The 17,876-nt window shown below is 35.6% G+C and overlaps 1 pseudogene; it reads right to left on the bottom strand.

Annotated features, from left to right (window-relative positions):
- LOC139901812 (large ribosomal subunit protein uL16-like) overlaps nucleotides 1-17,876 on the bottom strand; it is a 46,983-nt pseudogene that overhangs the window by 2,258 nt on the left and 26,849 nt on the right.

Genomic DNA, 17,876 nt, shown 5'->3' with positions numbered 1-17,876 from the left:
TTAAAATGTATATACATGTAGTGTTTTAATATGTATTTATACACTTTTGAAAGACTTCAAGACACTTATCAAAGTACTTCTACTTAACAAAAATGCTTACAATTACATCCTCATTCATTTTCATCAACAATTCTACTCGTATGCACCCGTATTCGTACTCGTACAATACCCAGCTTCTAAATGTATTTACTATTGGTATATACACTCCAATGATCAGCTCTTAGCAGCCCTTGTGAGTGTAGTGACCCGAACTTTTCCATGTTTATATATATTAATTGAGATTGATATTTACATGACTAAATATTTCCAACGTGTTAAGCAATCAAACTTGTTAAGACTTGATTAAATGAAATAAGTTTCATATAGACAATTGATCACCCAAGTTGACCGGCGATTCACGAACGTTACAAATTTGTAAAAACTACATGTTGTGGTATATATAGACATATATATATGGTTGACATGATATTATGATGAGTAAGTATCTCACTAAGTATATTAACAATGTGTGATATACATAAGAAATGAGATTACTAAGTTAAGAAACTCGAAATGATATATATAACGATTATCGTTATGATAACGTCTACTAAATACATATGTATCATATTAAGATATTGATACACTATATTTAAAATGATAAAATGATATTTAAATATATCATTAAGTGTGTTAACAATGAACTACATATGTAAAAACAAGACTACTAACTTAATGATTTCGAAACGAGACATATATGTAACGATTATCGTTGTAACGACATTTAAATGTATATATATCATATTAAGATATATTAATATATCGTAATATCATGATAATATAATAATTTAACATCTCATTAGATATAATAAACATTGGGTTAACAACATTTAACAAGATCGTTAACTTAAAGGTTTCAAATCAACATTTACATGTAACGACTAACGATGACTTAACGACTCAGTTAAAATGTATATACATGTAGTGTTTTAATATGTATTCATACACTTTTGAAAGACTTCAAGACACTTATCAAAATACTTCTACTTAACAAAAATGCTTACAATTACATCCTCGTTCAGTTTCATCAACAATTCTACTCGTATGCACCCGTATTCGTACTCGTACAATACACAGCTTTTAGATGTATGTACTATTGATATATACACTCCAATGATCAGCTCTTAGCAGCCCATGTGAGTCACCTAACACATGTGGGAACCATCATTTGGAAACTAGCATGAAATATCTCATAAAATTACAAAAATATGAGTAATCATTCATGACTTATTTACATGAAAACAAAATTACATATCCTTTATATCTAATCCATATACCAACGACCAAAAACACCTACAAACACTTTCATTCTTCAATTTTCTTCATCTAATTGATCTCTCTCAAGTTCCATCTTCAAGTTCTAAGTGTTCTTCATAAATTCCATAAGTATAGTTTCATAAAAATCAAGAATACTTCCAAGTTTGCAATACTACTTCCAAGGTTTCTAATCTATTCCAAGTAATCATCTAAGATCAAGGAACCTTTGTTTTTTACAGTAGGTTATCTTTCTAATTTAAGGTAATATTCATATTCAAACTTTGATTCAATTTCTACAACTATAACAATCTTATTTCGAGTGAAAATCTTACTTGAACTGTTTTCGTGTCATGATTCTGCTTCAAGAACTTTCAAGCCATCCAAGGATCCTTTGAAGCTAGATCCATTTTTCTCATTTCCAGTAGTTTTATCCAGAAAACTTGAGGTAGTAATGATGTTCATAACATCATTCGATTCATATATATAAAGCTATCTTATTCGAAGGTTTAAACTTGTAATCACTAGAACATAGTTTAGTTAATTCTAAACTTGTTCGCAAACAAAAGTTAATCCTTCTAACTTGACTTTTAAAATCAACTAAACACATGTTCTATATCTATATGATATGCTAACTGAATGATTTAAAACCTGGAAACACGATGAACACCATAAAATCGGATATACGCCGTCGTAGTGAAATCGAGGGCTGTTTTGGTTTGGATAATTAAAAACTATGATAAACTTTGATTTAAAAGTTGTTATTCTGGGAAAATGATTTTTCATATGAACATGAAACTATATCCAAAAATCTTGGTTAAACTCAAAGTGAAAGTATGTTTTTCAAAATGGTCATCAAGATGTCGTTCTTTCGACGGAAATGACTACCTCTTTAGTAATTGACATGTAACTTAAATTTCTGACTATAAACCTATAATTTTTCTGTTTGGATTCTTAAATTAGAGTTCAATATAAAACCATAGCAATTTGATTCACTCAAAACGGATTTAAAATGAAGAATATATGGGTAAAACAAGATTGGATATTTTTGATATTTTTAGCTACGGAAAATGTTTAACAAATCTATACAAATCATATCCTAGCTAACTTATATTGTATTTTACATGTATTCTAATATATTATGTAATCTTGGGATACCATAGACACGTATGCAAATGTTTTAACATATCATATCGACCCATGTATATATATTATTTGGAATAACCATAGACACTCTATATGAAGTAATGTTGGAGTTAGCTATACAGGGTTGAGGTTGATTCTAAAAATATATATAATTTGAGTTGTGATTTAGCCTGAGACGTGTATACACTGGGTCGTGGATTGATTCAAGATAATATATATATCGATTTATTTCTGTACATCTAACTGTGGACAACTAGTTGTAGGTTACTAACGAGGACAGATGACTTAATACACTCAAATCTTTAAAACATAATAAAAATGGTTGTAATTATATTTTGATCATACTTTGATATACATGTACATATTTGTATAGGTTCGTGAATCGATCCGTGGCCAAGTCTTATTTCCGAGGAAGGAAATATCTGTGAAAGTGAGTTATAGTCCCACTTTTAAAATCTAATATATTTGGGATGAGAATACATGCAGGTTTTATAAATGAGATTGATATTTACATGATTAAATGTTTCCAACATGTTAAGCAATCAAACTTGTTAAGACTTGATTAATTGAAATATGTTTCATATAGACAATTGACCACCCAAGTTGACCGGTGATTCACGAACGTTAAAACTTGTAAAAACTATATGATGACATACATATGGATATATATATATATATAGTTAACATGATACTATGATAAGTAAACATATTATTAAGTATATTAACAATGAACTACATATGTAAAAACAAGACTACTAACTTAATGATTTTTAAACGAGACATATATGTAACGATTATCGTTGTAAAGACATTTAATGTATATATATCATATTAAGAGATATTCATACATGATAATATCATGATAATATAATAATTTAAAATCTCATTTGATATTATAAACATTGGGTTAACAACATTTATGTAACATCCCGCGTTTTTCCGTTAAATTTATTTTAACGCCGTCTTTTTTTTTTAAAATAATATCTTTCGTATTTAAATTCGTCGACTCCGTTGACGAACGTTCATAATATTCTTGTTATTTAATTTTAACATCTCTCGTTAACTTGCGTTTTAAAAATATTCGATCGGTTAAATCCCGCACCCGCTTTGAAACTCGAGGGACCGGAGTTGCCAAATGGGCAAACTAGTTGACTAGGTCAACTAGTCAACCCATTTTTCATTCCATCATCTCCCTCACCTCTTTTCTCTCCATCTCAAGAACACACACACAAACCCATTCCATTCATTCATCATCTAAATTCAATCTTGGAAGCTCACAACAAATCCGACTACATATTCTTAATCCTCTCTTCATTCTCTACGATTTGATACTAACTTCATCGATTTTGGGTAACATTTCTAAAACTCTAAATTTCTCTAAATTCGTTTTATATACTTGAAATGGTGTTAGTTAGTGTCTATGGCTCGTGTCTAGCATGAATATATGATTTACTTGCTCGATTTGTTGTTTTGAGTAACTAGTTTGAGTTTTTGGAATGGGTTTGCTTAATCCTTGATTTTGGATGAGTTAATGTTGTAGATTGTTAAAGTTCATGTTTTAATTGTGTTACTAGTATCACTAGCTTCGTTTTGATGTGTAGGTTGATTAAGAAAACTTCAAAAACCCGATTAATGATTTTGTGATGTTTGACTAGGGTTTGATAGTTCTTGACATGAACTTTTGATGCTTGAATGCCATGAAATGTTAATTGTTAGTGTTTAGTTGTAATGTATGTTTCATTACCTTCAAAACGGCATATCGTATGTGTAAATTGGATTCCCGGATCATAAAATACGTTTTACGAACTTGAAACTTGAAAATAAACCTCTATTGATCACTTGACGGGATTTCGGTTATAGTATATGATGTTTTTGCTTGATGAAAAGTGCTTAGTTGCGTTCCTTGTCGAAAGAGCTTTCCGATGATATAAAATACATGTTCTAATTGTTTGCGGATCATAAAATGTGATTGTTTGTGTTTTGGTTCGTCCATTTGAGGAATACAGCAAACAGGGCCTGGGAAAAGATCAGGACGCCGTCCAGATACTTGGGACGCCGTCCCACCTTTTGAACTGGGACGCCGTCTATCTTCTCGGGACGCCGTCCCACCTTTTGAACTGGGACGCCGTCTAGCCATTTGGGACGCCGTCCCATTTGGCTAAAACTGGCTGTTTGCTTTGGTCATTTGACATGAAAATGTTTGCTATGCTACGGATCTCCGATTAACATGAAACTTGGCCAACATGCTCATATATGATTATATAACTTAGAAAAATTGTCGGATATCCAACCCGACCCCGTTGACTTTTCTGTTGACTTTGACCCGACCAAGTTGACTTTTAATCAAACTTAACCAAATAATTGTGCAATCGTTCTAACATGTTTTTATACTTGTACCTTGCATGAAACATGACAATTTGATTCACATGCTATTAGGATCGAGTCTTAACGAGCCATAGGACTAATTGAACATCTTTGACCTATCGTGTTTACCGTTATTGATACAACCTATTTGTTTAGGTCAAGACTAGCATTGTTCTTGCACACATTTACTTGTTGAAGTACTTTACTACTCGTGCATTCAAGGTGAGATCATAGTCCCACTTTTAATCACTTTTATTCTTTACATCGTGGGCTGAGAAACACATACATTTCATACCTATTTACTTTTCATGCTTTTACATTGTGAACAAATACGAATACAAAGATGCATACGAGTTTGAACAAAAGTCCTCAATCCAATTATCATTAGTTCCACTTGCAGGGTGTAAGTGTAAGCGTGTAATTATGTTGTGTGGCCATACGGGTTTAACAAACCCTCATTCAGACGGTTCGCTACCGTTAGTGAATGAAATATAATTTCAACAATGTATAGTGTAAGTTCTAACACTAAATTCAAAATTCAGAGGGAAGATTCGGTTAAGCCTTGATAATTGGGTGCTCGTGATACAAATACTATTTTGGAATGTGAACGATTCTGGTTGAGCAATTCTTAAAGAACCTTGTGGTTCAATACAATTTACTTACTAAACCTATGATTTCACCAACGTTTTCATTGACAGATTCTTCTATGTTTTCTCAGGTTTTGAATGCTTAGTGATACATGCTTCCGCACTCTTTTGATACTTGCTTGGATGTCGAGTATACATGCATACATGGAGCGTCTTTTGGATACTTTTAAATTGTGTCGCATAAGTTTCATTTGTACTTAAAACTTGGTATCGTAACTTGTGGTGGAACTATTCTTGTAAAACTTGAACAACCTTTACATTTGAAATGAATGCGACATATCTTTTGGTCAAACGTTGTTTTAAAGACTTATGACCACGTAACGGGACCTAAGTAGACGGCGCCGTCAATGACGATTTGGTCGGGTCGCTACAGATGGTATCAGAGCCTTGGTTGTAGGGATTTAGAGTTCATTTGTGTCCACCCCGAGTCATAGGGTACATAGGTGAATCTAGACTACAACCGGCATATAGACTGCAGTAGGAATTACTTGACTATTTGTGCATTTATACTCGAACTCTTCTATCATATCTAACTCGTATTCGATCTTGATCTTATGTTGATAAATTTTGTTGACGCGCCACCTTGACTTTATGAAGTAATGTTAAATGCACATGAGAATCAGGGTAATATAATTTCCGGGATTATATTACGGTGATTCACATGGACGTTCCGACATTATGACATAAAGAATTTAGGGCGAGTCAAGGAAAATTTTCTCTCTATCCTTATTCCATACTCCGGTTAGTATTGTTGAAAATACTAACCAACGATATTCTTGTGTCTTGAAGGAACAATGGCTCCTCGTCGTGTACGCCGCAATGAAACTCCCGAACAAGCTCTCGAACGGATGATAGCTACCGCCGTAGATGCGGCCATGGCCGGTCACTCATCCAACAACAATAATAATAACAACCACAACAACAACAACAACAACAATGGAGCCGGAAACTCAAACGAGGGATGCTCCTATAAAGCTTTCATGGGGTGCAAACCTCACACTTTTGATGGAACCGGGGGACCGGTCGTGCTCACCCGATGGTTTGAGCAAACGGAAGCCGTCTTTAGCATAAGCGGTTGTCGGGACCAAGACAAGGTCAAATACTCCACTCACACTTTCTCCGGAATTGCTCTAACATGGTGGAATACCTATGTTCAATCGGTGGGTACCGATGAAGCTCATGCCCTCTCTTGGGCCGATCTAAAGGAAAAGATGATTGTTGAATATTTTCCGCGCGAAGAAACCCGAAAGCTTGAGGAAGAACTAAGAGCTTTGAAAGCGGTCGGAAACGATCTTAAAGCTTATAATCAACGCTTCGCCGAACTATCCTTGATGTGTCCTAATCTTGTTAACCCCGAATCTCAAAGGATTGAGCTCTACATGCTCGGTCTTCCAAAAAGCATCAAACAAGGGGTGATGTCATCCAAACCCACTACTCATCAAGCCGCTATGAACATGGCTCGCCAACTAATTGAAACGGTTGACGAAATCGTAGTTCCGGCACCTAAGGCCGAGGATAAATCGGGCGGCAACAAAAGAAAGTGGGAACCCTCCCAATCAAGCAACAACAACTTTACTAAGAAGCTTTACACCTCCGATGGCAAGAGGGGTTATACCGGACACCTACCGTATTGTAACGAGTGCTACAAACATCATTTAGGCGAATGTGGCAAACCATTTTGCTTGAAGTGTCAAAGAAGTGGCCATGTAGCCCACGAGTGTAGGAATACCGCTCCCGTCGCTCAAAAGGAGCACAATGCACCCAAGACGGGTGTTTGTTTTGAATGTGGCCAACCGGGTCATTTTAGGAGTGCGTGCCCAAATAAGAAAATCAACCCCAACGCACGCCGTTAAACTTTCAACATCAACGCCTAGGATGCCCGAGACGACGATGGACTAGTCACGGGTATGTTTCTTCTCGAAATTCTCACGTTTCATGTTTATTCGATTCGGTTACCGTTAGACGTTTTATAAACAAGTCTTTGACTCGTGCTCTTTACATTCCACTTTTTCCTCTAGATACTACTTAGACGATTTAAGTGACCAACGGAAAAAAATATTGTGTGCCTATAAATTTTATTGGAGGATATACATTAAGACTTTTGACTTGACACCTATAGAACTAGGGAGCTCGGAACTTATTCGTTAAAAAAAAAAAAAAAAAAAAAAAAAAAAATGTTTCCCCATCGTCTTGTATAGATTATTGTGAACTGAGTAATTTTCGGTTGGAAACCGATACCCTCTCCCTCGCATCCATGACCTCATGATTTCTTGCATGAATCCCGTGTGTATTCCAAAACGACCTCCGTTCCGGTTATCATCAATTGGGGGTTAAGGGAGACAATGTCTCCTGAGTCTTTTCCGAACTCGCAACGTTAGTTGTAAATCTCTCTTAGTACCATTCGATTTATCCAAGGCTCGTCCGTATCCATAAACCTCTTGAACCGCGTATGCAAATTCATATAGACTAATCTGTTATCTTATTTATAGATGACATCTTAACTTATTTAAGTAAAGAAGGAAAACGAACAACATCACCATCTTACGCTCGAACTTTTGAGAAAAGAGCAACTTTATACCAAATTCTCCAAGTGAGAATTTCTGTTGAACGAAGTCCAATTTTCTAGACCATAATGTTAATGATCAAGGCATTTCAATCAATCTCAAAATCAAGCCACATGTAATCAGGAAACTCTCCCCACACAGACTTGTATTCGTAAAATCTTAGACCTCGTCTGTTATTACCGAAAATTCATTTCTGACTTTTCTCGTGTTACACGACTTTAATCTCTCCGCGATCGAACCTTGAGCGTGATTCTTCACACCAACATTTCTAGTTAAATTCGTTATCTTGCACGGAGAAGTCGAATACTAAATTGTGGATCCGATCAATTTTCTCGTCATCACGTACCACACTACACACCCCTGATATTTCACCATTACCGTCTGATATTACTGGAATTTAAGATAACACACAATCCAACGATACTTCACTCTTCTTTGACTTAACGCCCTTGTGTTTCTGATAATCGGCCAACTATTATGCAACCCCGAACCATACAACTACGTGTACTATCTCGTTTCTCTTTCAGACTTCAACTTTTGACAACTAGAGGCACGTTATGGCAACCTCGAGATGTAAGCTCATCCTATTCAAAGTCCTCATTTCACTCCTATCCTCATCGCTCGCATTTCCGTTTAAGGAAACTCCTTGTAACATTTCTCCATGGACAGATAAACTCCTCATATTACATTAGTATTCGCCACGAGGGTGAATAGTCCTAACGAACATTTTTCGAACCCTAACTGACTTGTTCAAACATATCTTAAGAGATTCTATTCCAACACGGTGTATCTTCGTCATTCATCCTGTATCGAAATACTCGTTTCACTTCTAGTTTTACAAGGAACCTTGGGAACCCGCTTAGACATGAGTACCGCGTACCACCCACAAACTGACGAACCGAGCAAACGAACGATTTACGTCTTGGAAAGACATGTCACAAACTCGTATTGTCACCTTTAGTAGATCACTCTTACAACAGTAGTTACCACTCGTGTGTTCACGCGCACTTTCCGAAACCCTATATGACCGCTAATGTCATACCCCTGTTCATTTAACCAAAGCATCAACCACCGAAATCTGAACTCCATCAAGAAACAACAATTGAAATCATTCAAATCCGAGGAGGGCTCGAGACGATCCGTAGTCGCCAGAAGAGTTATACCAAACTTAGATGAAAACCTCACAAATCCCAGTGTGTAACCGCGTAATATTGAGAAACCGCACCTTGGAAAGGTGTAATCCGTTTCGGGAAATCGAGGAAATTTATATCCGCAATATTGATCCTTTTGAAATCTTGGGGCGTATTGGAACCGCTTCCTACCGTTTAGAACCTCCGACTCAATTAAGTTTCCGTTTACCCTACTTTCCATGTAACAAACTTAGATACGTGTCCTGCGGAACAGGAACGTGCTATCCTTCTAGATAAACTTACTATCGATAACAACTCCTCTTCGTAGAAAGACCGGTTGAAACTGTGGATCGTAAAACCAAACCTTAATACAACGTAAAACCCCGACTGTCCAAATTCGTGGGAATGCCCAAGGACGTATTTTCGCTTATTCATAGCATTGACAATGCAAGGTCTCAAGGAAGAGACATCGACTACTACTTCCAACTAAATTTCGGGACGAAATTTCTTTTGAGGTGTGGATAATGTAACATCCCGCGTTTTTCCGTTAAATTTATTTTAACGCCGTCTTTTTTTTTTTAAAATAATATCTTTCGTATTTAAATTCGTCGACTCCGTTGACGAACGTTCATAATATTCTTGTTATTTAATTATAACATCTCTCGTTAACTTGCGTTTTAAAAATATTCGATCGGTTAAATCCCGCACCCGCTTTGAAACTCGAGGGACCGGAGTTGCCAAATGGGCAAACTAGTTGACTAGGTCAACTAGTCAACCCATTTTTCATTCCATCATCTCCCTCACCTCTTTTCTCTCCATCTCAAGAACACACACACAAACCCATTCCATTCATTCATCATCTAAATTCAATCTTGGAAGCTCACAACAAATCCGACTACATATTCTTAATCCTCTCTTCATTCTCTACGATTTGATACTAACTTCATCGATTTTGGGTAACATTTCTAAAACTCTAAATTTCTCTAAATTCGTTTTATATACTTGAAATGGTGTTAGTTAGTGTCTATGGCTCGTGTCTAGCATGAATATATGATTTACTTGCTCGATTTGTTGTTTTGAGTAACTAGTTTGAGTTTTTGGAATGGGTTTGCTTAATCCTTGATTTTGGATGAGTTAATGTTGTAGATTGTTAAATTTCATGTTTTAATTGTGTTACTAGTATCACTAGCTTCGTTTTGATGTGTAGGTTGATTAAGAAAACTTCAAAAACCCGATTAATGATTTTGTGATGTTTGACTAGGGTTTGATAGTTCTTGACATGAACTTTTGATGCTTGAATGCCATGAAATGTTAATTGTTAGTGTTTAGTTGTAATGTATGTTTCATTACCTTCAAAACGGCATATCGTATGTGTAAATTGGATTCCCGGATCATAAAATACGTTTTACGAACTTGAAACTTGAAAATAAACCTCTATTGATCACTTGACGGGATTTCGGTTATAGTATATGATGTTTTTGCTTGATGAAAAGTGCTTAGTTGCGTTCCTTGTCGAAAGAGCTTTCCGATGATATAAAATACATGTTCTAATTGTTTGCGGATCATAAAATGTGATTGTTTGTGTTTTGGTTCGTCCATTTGAGGAATACAGCAAACAGGGCCTGGGAAAAGATCAGGACGCCGTCCAGATACTTGGGACGCCGTCCCACCTTTTGAACTGGGACGCCGTCTATCTTCTCGGGACGCCGTCCCACCTTTTGAACTGGGACGCCGTCTAGCCATTTGGGACGCCGTCCCATTTGGCTAAAACTGGCTGTTTGCTTTGGTCATTTGACATGAAAATGTTTGCTATGCTACGGATCTCCGATTAACATGAAACTTGGCCAACATGCTCATATATGATTATATAACTTAGAAAAATTGTCGGATATCCAACCCGACCCCGTTGACTTTTCTGTTGACTTTGACCCGACCAAGTTGACTTTTAATCAAACTTAACCAAATAATTGTGCAATCGTTCTAACATGTTTTTATACTTGTACCTTGCATGAAACATGACAATTTGATTCACATGCTATTAGGATCGAGTCTTAACGAGCCATAGGACTAATTGAACATCTTTGACCTATCGTGTTTACCGTTATTGATACAACCTATTTGTTTAGGTCAAGACTAGCATTGTTCTTGCACACATTTACTTGTTGAAGTACTTTACTACTCGTGCATTCAAGGTGAGATCATAGTCCCACTTTTAATCACTTTTATTCTTTACATCGTGGGCTGAGAAACACATACATTTCATACCTATTTACTTTTCATGCTTTTACATTGTGAACAAATACGAATACAAAGATGCATACGAGTTTGAACAAAAGTCCTCAATCCAATTATCATTAGTTCCACTTGCAGGGTGTAAGTGTAAGCGTGTAATTATGTTGTGTGGCCATACGGGTTTAACAAACCCTCATTCAGACGGTTCGCTACCGTTAGTGAATGAAATATAATTTCAACAATGTATAGTGTAAGTTCTAACACTAAATTCAAAATTCAGAGGGAAGATTCGGTTAAGCCTTGATAATTGGGTGCTCGTGATACAAATACTATTTTGGAATGTGAACGATTCTGGTTGAGCAATTCTTAAAGAACCTTGTGGTTCAATACAATTTACTTACTAAACCTATGATTTCACCAACGTTTTCGTTGACAGATTCTTCTATGTTTTCTCAGGTTTTGAATGCTTAGTGATACATGCTTCCGCACTCTTTTGATACTTGCTTGGATGTCGAGTATACATGCATACATGGAGCGTCTTTTGGATACTTTTAAATTGTGTCGCATAAGTTTCATTTGTACTTAAAACTTGGTATCGTAACTTGTGGTGGAACTATTCTTGTAAAACTTGAACAACCTTTACATTTGAAATGAATGCGACATATCTTTTGGTCAAACGTTGTTTTAAAGACTTATGACCACGTAACGGGACCTAAGTAGACGGCGCCGTCAATGACGATTTGGTCGGGTCGCTACAATTTAACAAGATCGTTAACCTAAAGGTTTCAAAACAACACTTACATGTAACGACTAACGATGACTTAACGACTCAGGTAAAATGTATATACATGTAGTGTTTTAATATGTATTTATACACTTTTGAAAGACTTCAATACACTTATCAAAATACTTCTACTTAACAAAAATGCTTACAATTACATCCTCGTTCAGTTTCATCAACAATTCTACTCGTATGCACCCGTATTCATACTCGTACAATACACAGCTTTTAGATTTATGTACTATTGGTATATACACTCCAATGATCAGCTCTTAGCAGCCCATGTGAGTCACCTAACACATGTGGGAACCATTATTTGGCAACTAGCATGAAATATCTCATAAAATTACAAAAATATGAGTAATCATTCATGACTTATTTACATGAAAACAAAATTACATATCCTTTATATCTAATCCATATACCAACGACCAAAAACACCTACAAACACTTTCATTCTTCAATTTTCTTCATCTAATTGATCTCTCTAAAGTTCCATCTTCAAGTTCTAAGTGTTCTTCATAAATTCCATAAGTATAGTTTCATAAAAATCAAGAATACTTCCAAGTTTGCTAGCTCACTTCCAATCTTTTAAGGTGATCATCCAACCTCAAGAAATCTTTGTTTCTTACAGTAGGTTATCATTCTAATACAAGGTAATAATCATATTCAAACTTTGGTTCAATTTCTATAACTATAACAATCTTATTTCAAGTGATGATCTTACTTGAACTTGTTTTCGTGTCATGATTCTGCTTCAAGAACTTCGAGCCATCCAAGGATCCGTTGAAGCTAGATCCATTTTTCTCTTTTCCAGTAGGTTTATCCAAGGAACTTAAGGTAGTAATGATGTTCATAACATCATTCGATTCATACATATAAAGCTATCTTATTCGAAGGTTTAAACTTGTAATCACTAGAACATAGTTTAGTTAATTCTAAACTTGTTCGCAAACAAAAGTTAATCCTTCTAACTTGACTTTTAAAATCAACTAAACACATATTCTATATCTATATGATATGCTAACTTAATGATTTAAAACCTGGAAACACTAAAAACACCGTAAAACCGGATTTACGCCGTCGTAGTAACACCGCGGGCTGTTTTGGGTTAGTTAATTAAAAACTATGATAAACTTTGAATTAAAAGTTGTTATTCTGGGAAAATGATTTTTATTATGAACATGAAACTATATCCAAAAATTATGGTTAAACTCAAAGTGGAAGTATGTTTTCTAAAATGGTCATCTAGACGTCGTTCTTTCGACTGAAATGACTACCTTTACAAAAACGACTTGTAACTTATTTTTCCGACTATAAACCTATACTTTTTCTGTTTAGATTCATAAAATAGAGTTCAATATGAAACCATAGCAATTTGATTCACTCAAAACGGATTTAAAATGAAGAAGTTATGGGTAAAACAAGATTGGATAATTTTTCTCATTTTAGCTACGTGAAAATTGGTAACAAATCTATTCCAACCATAACTTAATCATCTTGTATTGTATATTATGTAATCTTGAGATACCATAGACACGTATACAATGTTTCGACCTATCATGTCGACACATCTATATATATTTCGGAACAACCATAGACACTCTATATGTGAATGTTGGAGTTAGCTATACAGGGTTGAGGTTGATTCCAAAATATATATAGTTTGAGTTATGATCAATACTGAGATACGTATACACTGGGTCGTGGATTGATTCAAGATAATATTTATCGATTTATTTCTGTACATCTAACTGTGGACAACTAGTTGTAGGTTACTAACGAGGACAGCTGACTTAATAAACTTAAAACATCAAAATATATTAAAAGTGTTGTAAATATATTTTGAACATACTTTGATATATATGTATATATTGTTATAGGTTCGTGAATCAACCAGTGGCCAAGTCTTACTTCCCGACGAAGTAAAAATCTGTGAAAGTGAGTTATAGTCCCACTTTTAAAATCTAATATTTTTGGGATGAGAATACATGCAGGTTTTATAAATGATTTACAAAATAGACACAAGTACGTGAAACTACATTCTATGGTTGAATTATCGAAATCGAATATGCCCTTTTTTAGTAAGTCTGGTAATCTAAGAATTAGGGAACAGACACCCTAATTGACGCGAATCCTAAAGATAGATCTATTGGGCCTAACAAACCCCATCCAAAGTACCGGATGCTTTAGTACTTCGAAATTTATATCATATCCGAAGGGTGTCCCGGAATGATGGGGATATTCTTATATATGCATCTTGTTAATGTCGGTTACCAGGTGTTCACCATATGAATGATTTTTATCTCTATGTATGGGATGTGTATTGAAATATGAAATCTTGTGGTCTATTATTATGATTTGATATATATAGGTTAAACCTATAACTCACCAACATTTTTGTTGACGTTTTAAGCATGTTTATTCTCAGGTGATTATTAAGAGCTTCCGCTGTTGCATACTTAAATAAGGACGAGATTTGGAGTCCATGCTTGTATGATATTGTGTAAAAACTGCATTCAAGAAACTTATTTTGTTGTAACATATTTGTATTGTAAACCATTATGTAATGGTCGTGTGTAAACAGGATATTTTAGATTATCATTATTTGATAATCTACGTAAAGCTTTTTAAACCTTTATTGATGAAATAAAGGTTATGGTTTGTTTTAAAATGAATGCAGTCTTCGAAAAACGTCTCATATAGAGGTCAAAACCTCGCAACGAAATCAATTAATATGGAACGTTTTTAATCAATAAGAACGGGACATTTCAGTTGGTATCAGAGCGTTGGTCTTAGAGAACCAGAATTTTGCATTAGTGTGTCTTATCGAGTTTGTTAGGATGCATTAGTGAGTCTGGACTTCGACCGTGTTTACTTGAAAAATGATTGCTTAACAAATTTTGTTGGAAACTATATATTTTTAACATGTGAATATTATGTGATATATTAATCTCTTAACGCGTTTGATATTATGTGATAGATGTCTACCTCTAGAACAAGTCCCATTGACTCACCTAATAATAATAAAGAGTCAAATGTAAATTGGAATGATTCGTGGACTGATTCACAAGTTCCCGAAGAGGAACCGGAAGAAGAGTCGGAACCGGAAGAAGAATCGGAACCGGAAGAAGAATCGGAACCGGATGAAGAAATAGAACCGGTGGGGGAAATAATAAAACGGTTAAGTAAAAGAAAATCCTCAACCAACCGACCAAGGTTAATTATGGTCAATGGTGTTTCCGCCAAGGAAGCAAAATATTGGGAGGATTACCAATTCTCCGATGAATCGGATTCCGACGAGAATTCCGATGATGTTATAGAAATTACCCCAACTGAATTTAAAAAGCCAAAAGAAAATAATAAGGGAAAGGGCATAAAAATAGAGAAATCTAATTCCAACCCCGATGAACTTTATATGTATCGTCAACCCCCGAAGTCCTTAAGTTGTAACAATGACCCGGGAACCTCTAAACCACCAGGTTTTTCTAAACCAATGTGGAAAACGACGGCTCGTATTAGGGGAACATCATATATCCCTAGAAACTTGGCAAAATGAACCAAAACCGAAGAAGAAGAAACAAGCGAGTCGGAATAAGATAGTTGTATTCGTGTGGTGTAATATATGTAATATAGTGTGCTTATGCTTTATGATATATGTAAAAATTGCTTGTATTAATAAGTATTTTTTTTATGAATCTAACTCTTGTCTATTTTACAGTATAAAAACACAAAATGGATAGACAACCCAATATTTTAAGAGACCTACCCGGAGACATGATTGATGAAATCTTGTCTAGAGTCGGTCAGAATTCTTCGGCACAACTATTTAAGGCGAGATCAGTTTGTAAGACATTCGAAGAACGTTCCAAGAATGCCTTGGTTTATAAAAGGCTTTCGTTCGAAAGATGGGGGATATCACATTGGGAAATCCATAAGTTACGATGTGTTTACTTTGACGCATATATTGCGGGGAACCCAAATGCTATTTTACGCAATGGGTTAAGAAATTATTTTGACTCAATATATCCGAATATTGGACTTCGTGATTTAGAAAAAGCGGCTAACATGTAACATAAAGAAGCATGTTATGCTTACGGATTAGTAATGTTCGCTTCTCACCAAAGTGAGAACAAGAACATCGGGCTATAACTATTAAACAAAACGTTCCCACAAGTGACGGAGTCGGTAATTGGGGTAAGAAATGAGGTTTTTAGATTGTTACGGGACTGTTGGACATTACGTAACCCTCGTCCCTTTGACGACGTTACAACACGCTGTCTTATCAACGACCATAACAGTTATGTTCCACAAGACCAAGGATGGGAAGTAATCCTAGTAAAACCAGAATGCATGACTTGTTTCTGGACGTATGAATTACGTGTCTTTATTACCTTTACTGAACGACTTGTGTACTAGCTAGAATTATCTTCACAACCATCTTGTATCAAATTTATTGTGTGCTATATTTCATGCTATATGTAAAATAAGCGGTATTGTAAGTTTGTAAAATATTGTGTAAAAGTTTGAACGCGAAATATTATTATAATCAGTTTTTCATATAGAATTGTAGTAGTTGAATTGTATATTAGCTACTAAGTATGAACTTAACGGGTAGGTACTACCCGAATTTAAACTTATAAAATGCTAATATGAAGAAAAAGCTTTTATAAATGAGTTCATATTATGCTACGAAATACTATTAACTACTCTTAATATTCTGTATGATTAACTTGTTCCATTTGACTATTTTGAAGGAAATGGCACCGACTACTCGACACACCGTGAATATGAATGAAGAGGAATTCCGTACTTTTCTAGCTTCAAACATAGCCGCAGTACAGGCTGCGCTACATACCAACAATAACCTTGGATCTAGCAGTACAGGAAATCGTGTAGGATGTACCTACAAGGAATTCACTGCCTGCAAACCTTTGAAATTTGATGGAACCGAAGGACCGATCGGATTGAAACGGTGGACCGAGAAGGTCGAATCGGTGTTTGCCATAAGTAAGTGTACTGAAGAGGGCAAAGTGAAGTACGCTACGCATACCTTCACAGGTTCTACGTTAACATGGTGGAATACCTATCTAGAGCAAGTGGGACAAGACGATGCGTACGCACTACCGTGGTCAGCATTCAAGCACTTGATGAAAGAGAAGTACCATCCCAGAACCGAGGTCAATAAGCTCAAGACAGAACTTAGAGGGTTACGAACCCAAGGATTTGATATTACCACGTACGAAAGATGATTCACAGAATTGTGCCTATTGTGTCCGGGAGCATTCGAAGATGAGGAAGAGAAGATCGACGCGTTTGTGAAAGGATTACCGGAAAGAATCCAAGAAGATATAAGTTCACACGAGCCCGCCTCCATACAACAGGCATGTAGAATGGCTCACAAACTAGTGAACCAGATTGAAGAAAGAATTAAAGAACAGACTGCTGAAGAGGCCAATGTGAAGCAAGTCAAAAGAAAGTGGGAGGAAAATGGTGATAAGAATCACCAATACAACAACAACAGCAATTACAACAATAATCGCAACAATTATCCCAACAATCGCAACATCAATCGCAACTACAACAAACGGTCCAACAACAACAACAACAGCAACTACAACAATCATCCCAACAACAATAATAACCGCAACAACAACAACAATCAGAAGCAGCTATGCCAAAGGTGTGAAAAGTATCACTCGGGGTTCTGCACCAAATT

The sequence above is a fragment of the Rutidosis leptorrhynchoides genome, chromosome 1, assembly GCF_046630445.1.
Source record: "Rutidosis leptorrhynchoides isolate AG116_Rl617_1_P2 chromosome 1, CSIRO_AGI_Rlap_v1, whole genome shotgun sequence".
In the NCBI taxonomy this organism is placed as follows: domain Eukaryota; kingdom Viridiplantae; phylum Streptophyta; class Magnoliopsida; order Asterales; family Asteraceae; genus Rutidosis; species Rutidosis leptorrhynchoides.
The sequence above is the reverse complement of the archived record's forward strand: the minus strand, read 5'-3'. Positions and strand labels throughout refer to the sequence as shown.